This window comes from Talpa europaea, assembly GCF_964194135.1.
Source record: "Talpa europaea genome assembly, chromosome: 7".
NCBI lineage: Eukaryota > Metazoa > Chordata > Mammalia > Eulipotyphla > Talpidae > Talpa > Talpa europaea.
This window is the reverse complement of record NC_140074.1, coordinates 49434107-49442643: the sequence shown is the minus strand read 5'-3', so window position 1 is coordinate 49442643 and position 8537 is coordinate 49434107. Positions and strand designations below refer to the sequence as shown.

The following is an 8537-nucleotide window of genomic DNA, read 5'->3' as shown; positions in this document are numbered from 1 at the left end:
AGGGCTGGGGGCTCCCGGGGGCGCCGGGCCGCCGGTGACAGGTGCCGCTGCCCCCTCTCCGCCGCGGGCTCCGCGCTGGGTCCCCGGGCGCCCGGCGCTCGGAAATTTCTGGAGCGTTGACCTGACTCGCGGTGTTCTTGCTTTCAGGTCTGGAAGCCGCTTCGCCGCCCGAGTTGGGTCTTGTCCGGCCCGATTTCTTGCTCGGTGTACTTTGTGCGGATAAGTTTTGGAGCTTCGGTTCCCAGCCTCTGGGTGAAATTCTGCTTTCATTCATGAACAAGGTAGCGTGAATTACTTTCTGACTAAAGTGCTCCTCCTCCGCCCCGCTCGCGCTCGGAAAGTAGACGGGGAAGGTTTTGGATTTTGGTGTGGTTTGCTCTGGGCTGAGGTTGTGGAGAACTCGCAGTCTTTGCGAATGTTTCGCAGCTCTCTCGCCTCTAGGGTAGGTATTGAACCGTGATGACAGGAAGGGCTTATTAAATTGTCTTTTCTCGCCAGCGTCTTTGGAATAGTTCTTTCTTACCTTAACCGGATTTTACAGTTGAGCAGGTGCTCAGGCTGGCGTTCATTAAAAGCGCTCGTGAAGGATCGTCATGACTGAAAAGCTAGCGGGTTTTTTGTTTTTTTTTTTCCCTCCTCGTTCAGCCTTGTCTGCTTTCTGCAGAAAATGTGCTCGCGGTGGTAACCTGAATCATCAGTTTAATAAATTGGACTATAAGAGTAGTAGAGAAACTTTATACAAATTAGAATGTTAAAAATCTTTGCCCTAAAGAAATCTCGATTTTTTTTTCCTCAACAGGTTTATAGCACTATAGGTTGGTATTGATCAAGTCCTAACTAATGGAAGATACTGTTAATTGTCGTAAATGGTTACAATAAACTGTCTGTAGGATACCAATGTAATGGCTTCACTTTGTGGACTAAGAACAAGAACCTAGAAGTTAACCAAGAGAACACTGGGGCAAATGAAATACTTGTGCTTTATTAATGGGAGTAGCCTTTAGGCTCTCAGTGCCTACTTTTATTTTCTGCTTCGATTTTTCAGGTTACAGAAATTAAGAGCTGCAGATTGGTGAGAGGGGGCAGTAGGTAACTATGGGGAAAAAAAAGAAATGTAGGGCCTAGCTGTTAAGTTTATGTGGTTTGCAAGGAGCATGTTAAGAGCAAAGTTTTGGTATACTCTTGACACTTGTTGGCAGTGAACCTTATAAAAAGCCAGAGTGAAAGATATTGCATAGTTTATTTGAGGAATAGAACAAGAAATAATACAATTAAGACATTTTATCAGGTATTAAACCATTGACATTAGTGTCATTTTATTTTTTTGCTAAATTTGTTTTTTCTTTTTAAGCATAAGTTACCTTTCAGTGAGGCCATACTAATTGACATCTACTTTGTGCTAATTTTTTAAAATCAGGTTAACTGATAGAGTTAATGAAAGATGGCTGTCATTCATTGGATAGAGATATATATTTGGTTGTTTCTGATTGAGAATTACATCCACATATCAGTCTGAAGTGCCCAATCAGTACCATCTTTCTTGACCCTAGAGAAGTCATAGTACAGAGAGATGAGGTCACAGTGGCGGAGGCTCTCAGAACCCTTTTGGGAGAGGAACTCAGGAGTAGCAGCCATTTAGAAATCTTACTGCCTGCAGTTTAAGCTATTCATTTAAAAAATGTTTAAGTGGGACTCCCCTGGTGGTGCAGCGGTTGTCCCTGGCCACTGGGCAAGGGTCCCACATGCGCGCAGACCTCTCCTGCTGCGCCTGCTGCTCCCCTCAGCAGTGTATTTTGTCAGTCTGCCTGTTCTGTTCCCCGCTCTGGTGAATTCTCTCACTCTCCTGCGCTTCTGACTGTACCCAGTGCTTGTATAAATAAATAATCTTAAAAAAAAAAAAAGTTTAAGCACCTGATGAATCATAATTCATTCTAATCAGCATTTTTTTTCTAAAGATTTATTTATTTATTTATTTATACAAGCACTGGGTACAGTCAGAAGTATGGGAGGGTGAGAGAATTCACCAGAGCCAGAGTGGGGAGCAGACCAGGCAGAAGGACCGAAGTACACTGCTGAGGGGAGCAGCGGGCGTGGCAGGAGAGGTCTGCACTCCATGCGGGACCCTCCTCCGGTGGCCAGGGAGCAGCCGGGGATCGGGATTGAACAGGCACTGCAGAGGCTGCGGACAGCTTCTCAACCTAGCGCTCAACCGCTGTGCCACCGGGGAGGCCCCTAATCAGCATTTTAATACCAATTATGTTCCCCGAACAAAATTATTTCTAGTAGTGATTAGAGTGGCACTTATACTGAAACAACTTTGAACTGCTCATTGATCATTGTTAATTCACTTGTGTTATTGGAATTGGGAATTATTTATGGGGCATTTTGCATTTCTTTTTGCTTTCTTTCCTACTGTACTAAGTACACAGCATAGATAACTGTGTCCTTGGAGAATGTAAAATCAACAACAAAAAGCAAAATTGAATAAATTTATCTTTCATGTGTCAGGTCCTGTTTTATATTTTAGGGATAGAAAGTACAGGCCCTTGTCTTTCAGGACGTTGAAATCAGGACTATAGGGGCATGCATATAGACATTAACAGTAAACATAATTTTAATGGGTGGCTAGTCAATGATAAAGGTAAATATAAAATAGCAAAAATATAATAATACAATGGAAGGAATGATTAATTTTGGGGAGCAGGTCAGAGAAAATGTGATAGAGATGCCAGCACCCTGTCAGCAGTTTGAGGATTGAATACAGGTTTTTTTGGGGTTTTTTTGGTAAAGATTTATTTATTTATGCATACAAGAACTGAGATACAGGCCAGAGGTGTGGGGAGGTGAGAGGATTCACCAGAGACATTGGGGAACAGAACAGGCAGATTGACTGAAATACACTGCTGAGGTGAGCAGCGGGAGAGTCAGGAGAGGTCTGCTGTGCTATGTGGGGAGCTCTCTGGCCAGGAATCAAACTCATGCTGTGGTGGCTGCGGATAGCTTTATAGGTTGTGTCTTCACCCCTTGTGCCACCAGGGAGGCCCTGAATACAGTTGTTTTTTTTTTTTTTTTAAGATTTTATTTATTTATGCAAGAACTGGGGTACAGGCCAGATGCGCAGAAGGGTGAGAGGATTCACCAGAGACAGAACGGGGAACAGAATAGGCAGACTGCTGAGGGGAGCAGCGGACGAGGCAGGAGAGGTCTGCTTTGCTGTGTGGGATTCTTGCTCAGCCGGCCAGGAATCGAACCTGTGCTGCAGAGGCTGTGGACAGCTTCACAGTGCCGCGCCACCAGGGAGGCCCCTGAATATAGTTTTTAAGTGGAAGAGATGAAGGGTATTTTAGGCAAAAGAAATCCATAAAGATATGAATAACTGAAGCTAAAGGTGTGTTCAGTAAGTTTTAGGTAGATTTTTTTTTTTTTCCTGGAGTACAAAATCTAAGGATAGTTGCAATAGGAACTCTTAACATATTAATACTTAATAAGTAAAGTAATTGGCTTGTTGAGTATATATAAAATGGAGACTACTAATTTGACATTGCTTCGATCTCATAGAGGATTTATTTGTTTTATACTAATGGCAGTCATTAAGAAAATACAGATTATACTTATATGTGATGAGCTGCCTGCATATTTATATTTGTGAACTTATTTGTGTTTTTTTAGCATTTTGACCTGAAATATTTATTCATCCTGTGAATTTGCTTTTCCTTCACCTACTTAAATTTACCTTAAAATTATTTTTTTAAAAGACCATGGGAAAGAAAGAAAATTGGAGAAATAGCAGGGGAGGAAGAAAAGCTCTATATCAGTTGTTTATCTCGTAGATAGGAAGATACTTAGGACACAAGACTGAGAGACTTTGAACCCTAGCCGTGTACTTAATAGTATTTTTAAAAAGCCCAGCATTCTTGTGGTCCGCCTATTTATCTCCTTTCCTTTTCAAGATGTAAGAAAAATGTTACAAGTAAGTTCCTTTTTTTTTTTTTTTTGCAAATTCCAAAAAATTTGTTAATGAAGGTAATGTTTTCTTAAAAACATGCAGCATAATCAATCTATGACAGTTGCTCTCTGTCATTTGTCTTCTGATTCACTAACATCAAGGACCAGCAGCATTTCATTGTCATTTTCGACTTGTAGTTTTACTTTGTTTGTTTTAACACATGGCAGAAGTATCAATAACTCATTGGTTATATTACACTGACCTCTTGGAATGTGTGTACATATGACCATTTTCTCTTTTCACAATGAGGTATTTTTTTTCTTATGGAAGAAGTATAGTCACTATAGAATATTTGGGGAGAGTTACATGTGAATGATCAATGTAGAAAGGAAAATGAGCATAACGAGTAGTCTTGTGCATTTTCTTCTATGTATATAAACAGTGCACAGATTTATAGGTTCGGGTTATTTTTAATGCCTTTTATCTAAAATTTACATTTCCCACCTTTTCTACTTCTGAAAGTAGTGGTTAGTGTACTTTTTGACACAGTACATAGATTTGTCTTATGGGTATTGAAGTAGAGGATGTGTTGGTTATTTTTCATATGCAGCATGTGGCGCAGGTGATTGAGCCCTTTCAGTTGTCCCATCTCCTTACCCATTCAGCTGATGACAAAGTAGAGCTGTTTTTTCCTTTAGTATTTGCTCTTATGTAAAATACAGTGCAAGCAGCCTCCTCTTTCTCTTTTGTTTTCCTGTGCTTACCAAACAAGAGATCATTATAGTTGAACATTTCCCCCTTTCAATTCTACCTTTTCATAAGTTAAAGAAGAATTTTTAAAATACATGGGTTGCTAAAGCTCAGAAAAATAATCATTTTGCCTTTTGACAAAGTTAACTCTTCTAATGCTTTCTTTACTGTGTCTTTTATGGTTTCTTTTCATTCATTCAGGAAATGTTGTTTGTTTACTGTATGTCCCTGACTGACATATCACTGTGATTGTTGGCTCTCAGACATATTGGTCTTTTCCTTTTGCAGTATGTTAGGTACCGTCTTTAGGTCTTTGACTCTTTTCAGTGACTGAATGCTCAACTACTACTTCTCAATCCTAAAATCTTTTTCTATTTATTTTAAAGATCAAAGCCTTAGTTTTGAGAAGATATTGATTTAAGTTTCAAAACACTTCTTGAAATGGAGGCATACATGCTTAGCCAAAATTTTAAGTACCTATGCCAGTTCTCCAGTGCCTTACAGGACTCCACAAATTTCAGTCAACAGTAAAATAGGGTCTCTCTGGTGGCGCAGTTGGTTGAGCGTAGCGCTGTGAAGCTGTCCACAGCCTCTGCAGCACGGGTTTGATTCCCGGCCAGCCAGGGAGAAACTCAGATGGCGTGGCAGACTTCTCCTGTCTCGCCCTCTGTTCCCTTCAGCAGTGTATTTCGGTTGTCTGCCTGTTCTGCTCCCCACTCTGTCTCTGGTGAATCCTCTCACCCTCCCCGCCTCTGACCTGTACCCCAGTTCTTGTATAAATAAATAAAAATCTTTAAAAAAAAATAGTAAGAATACCAGCAGACGTTCATATTTGAGTGCTTCTGTTGTATTGGCTATTGTCCTAAGCACATCACATATATTAACTTATTTAATCTTTACAACAAACCAGTGAGCTAGTCATTCTTGTTCTTGTTTCTGATTAGGAAACAGATCAAGTAGGTTGCTCAGGGATGCACCATAAGCAGCAAGGTAGGTTTGATAAGGCATTCTTGCCCCTGATCAGCATTCTTGTACCAGCACTTTCTTTCCATTTTACTTTGGCATTTCTAACATGAAAGATCAGAGGCATCCATTGTCCCAAAACTGGGAGGACATCTACAGTGTCTGGGTAGAAGAAAGGGTAGCTGGGTAGAAGAAAAGGTGGGTAGAAGAAAAGGTGTTGCATTTTCTTTACATGATTAAGTAAGTGAAGCAAAATAGAAAGTTTTGGGAAAGATACTAGATGATGAATTTATGTAAAACTTCAAAATCTTTTCAGGATTTCTTTTCTTTTCTTCATGCATACAAGAACCGGGGTACAGGCCGTACAGGCCAGATGTGGAGGAGGGTGAGAGGATTCACCAGAGACAGAGCAGGGAGCAGAACAAGCAGACCGACTGAAATACACTGCTGAGGGGAGCAGTGGGCGCAACAGGAGAGGTCTGATGCGCCATGTGGGATTCTCGCCGAGGCTGCTGACAGCTTCACAACGCTGTGCTCAACCACCTGAGCCACCAGGGGAGGCCCTTTTTCAGGATTTCTAATGAGAAAATTATGCTTGCTTCTGTGAACACAATTGTTTAATAGCAGGTTTACGCATGAAATAAGAATATGCAATTCATGATTGAGACTTTTATTTATATTTTTTACTGAAGTAACATGTTTACATTACAGTGTTTACAGCACTGTAATAAAATTTAGGGGAATGGATGCATGTTACCACACCATGTGCAGCCCCTAAGCACCCATACATAGTCCTTTACTCTAAATCACTGGGCCCACACCCCCCCCCCTTTTATTTCTGCCTTCATCTCCCTCTCCCTCTCATAGCCTCCATTCTGTAGTCATATTTCTTGAGTTTGTTTTGGTTTAGTTTTGTCAGTTCCTTTGTTTTGTTTCTGTATATTCCACATAAGAGTAAAATCATCAAGTATTTGTATTTTTTCTAATGATTTTTCACTTAGCATAATCCTTTCTGGTTCCATCCATGATGTTGGAAATGGCAACAGTCTTCCCCCCCCCCCCAGTAGCTGCTTAGTATTCTAGCATGTGTATATACTCTTTCTTCTTATCCATTCATCTGTTCTTGAGGACTGAGGTTGTTTCCATAACTTGGTTATTGTAAGTAATGCTGCGATGAACACAGGAGTACATATCCCTTCAAATACATGTTTTTGTATTCTTTGAGTAGATACCTAGGAGTGGAATTTCTGGGTCATAAGGTATATATAGCGTGTGTGTGTGTAATAGTTTGTGGAACATCCATATTTCACATACGGGCTGGACCAGTCTGTATTCCCACCAACAGTGTAAAAGGGTTCCTTCTCCACAACCCTGCCAACATTTGTTGTTCCTGATTTTTTTTTTTTTTTTTTTTTTTTTTGGTTTGGGCCATTCTCATAGGAGTGAGGTGGTGTCTCATTGTGGTTTTGATTTGCATGTGATCCAGACTTTTAAATTATAATTTTGTCAAATTGAGTCTCTGTTGAAATTTTTTTCAGGTGAGTAGGTAATAAAGTCAAACCATTCAATAATTTATAACCATTCAATAATTTATAACAGTTGAAATTATTTTTTTAAAGACTCTAAAAGGTTTTCTCATTGAAAATTTAAAAACTTCTGTGATCAAAATAAAAGTTCAAATTCAACTAGACTTTATAATTTCAAGTGCTTAAAATAATGATGAAGATCTAATTTGCAAAAAGCATACGTATTACTCAAGCAGTCCCCTACCTGGTAGCTTTATACCATTAGAAAGGCATATCTCTGGCAAATGGCAGGAAATATGTATTTGTGATTATAGATACCTCAGGGATTGCTTTGAACCTAACTCACCGCAAGATTTTGTTCTTCCCTATTCCTGATAGCAACTCCTACTTGCTGTATGGCCTTGTATTTTGGTCACTTGGAACAGAAATTCTTCCAACATTTCTATGGGCCTGTCTACCATGATGGGCAGCAGTACATCCTACAGTTATCTGATAAAGTATATTTCTAGGAGCTTGAGCAGTTCCTTTGTCACATTTGAGAAATAACTGCAAAGCAGCATATGTGGCAACTGTCCTCTGGGGAGCACCAGGTGAGGCTGTTTATATCTCCTGAATTCTCCCAAGTTTTCTTGGCTGCCCTAAGACTAAGTGAAACTTTATCTGAGGATGTACTGGTAAGAAAGCTCCGTTCTGTTTTGCAGAAAGAAAATTTCTGTGAACTTTGGAGAGATGTTTTGGAACAGACACTTGTTGAATGTTTAACTCATGCTGAACAATCTGCATATGAAATTCACAGTTTTGATATCAGTCCTAGAATGGAAAAGAAATTTTTGTAAGATACTAGTCATGATAAAGCTGCAATAACAGCCTGAAAAAAATCTTTGTTTAAAGCAAGAAGTTGCTTTCTTTCTCAAGCTAGATACCCATTACAGGTTAGAGAATTTGTTCCTTGTAGTTTCAGCCTTTATCAGACCTGATTGATAGGGACCATATCTCTACATACCCTTCCACAGCAAAACTTGCCAAGGTCAAAGAACCAATAAGAGATAGAGGAAGCAGGGAAAAGAGATCATGGTGAATAATGTTCCTGCTTTTAAAGATTTAATTTAAAGCTTATATTTCACTGGCTAAAGTAAGTTGTGTGTTCATGCCTGCATTCAACAAGAAAGTCATACATAATTCTTTGGTGTGGGGGAGTGCATATTTGTGAATAGCTACTACATGCAATCTATAGTTTCAGCAGTTAAAATAGAATATAATAATAGTGTTGAGCAGCTGTGTAGGATTATTGTTCCCAAAGTGCTCAAAGCAAATGAAACATGGGATTTTAACATGGCATGTTGAGGTTGAAA

General features: G+C 39.8%; 1 protein-coding gene across 1 annotated transcript in view; it reads left to right on the top strand.

Moving 5' to 3' along the window:
- The first annotated feature begins 220 nt into the window (after positions 1–220).
- GKAP1 (G kinase anchoring protein 1) overlaps positions 221–8537 on the top strand; it is a 56131-nt gene continuing 47814 nt past the window's right edge. Inside the window, exon 1 of the mRNA XM_084238291.1 lies at positions 221–281. The gene's annotated coding sequence lies outside the window, so the exon portion shown is untranslated. The remainder of the gene's footprint in view (positions 282–8537) is intronic.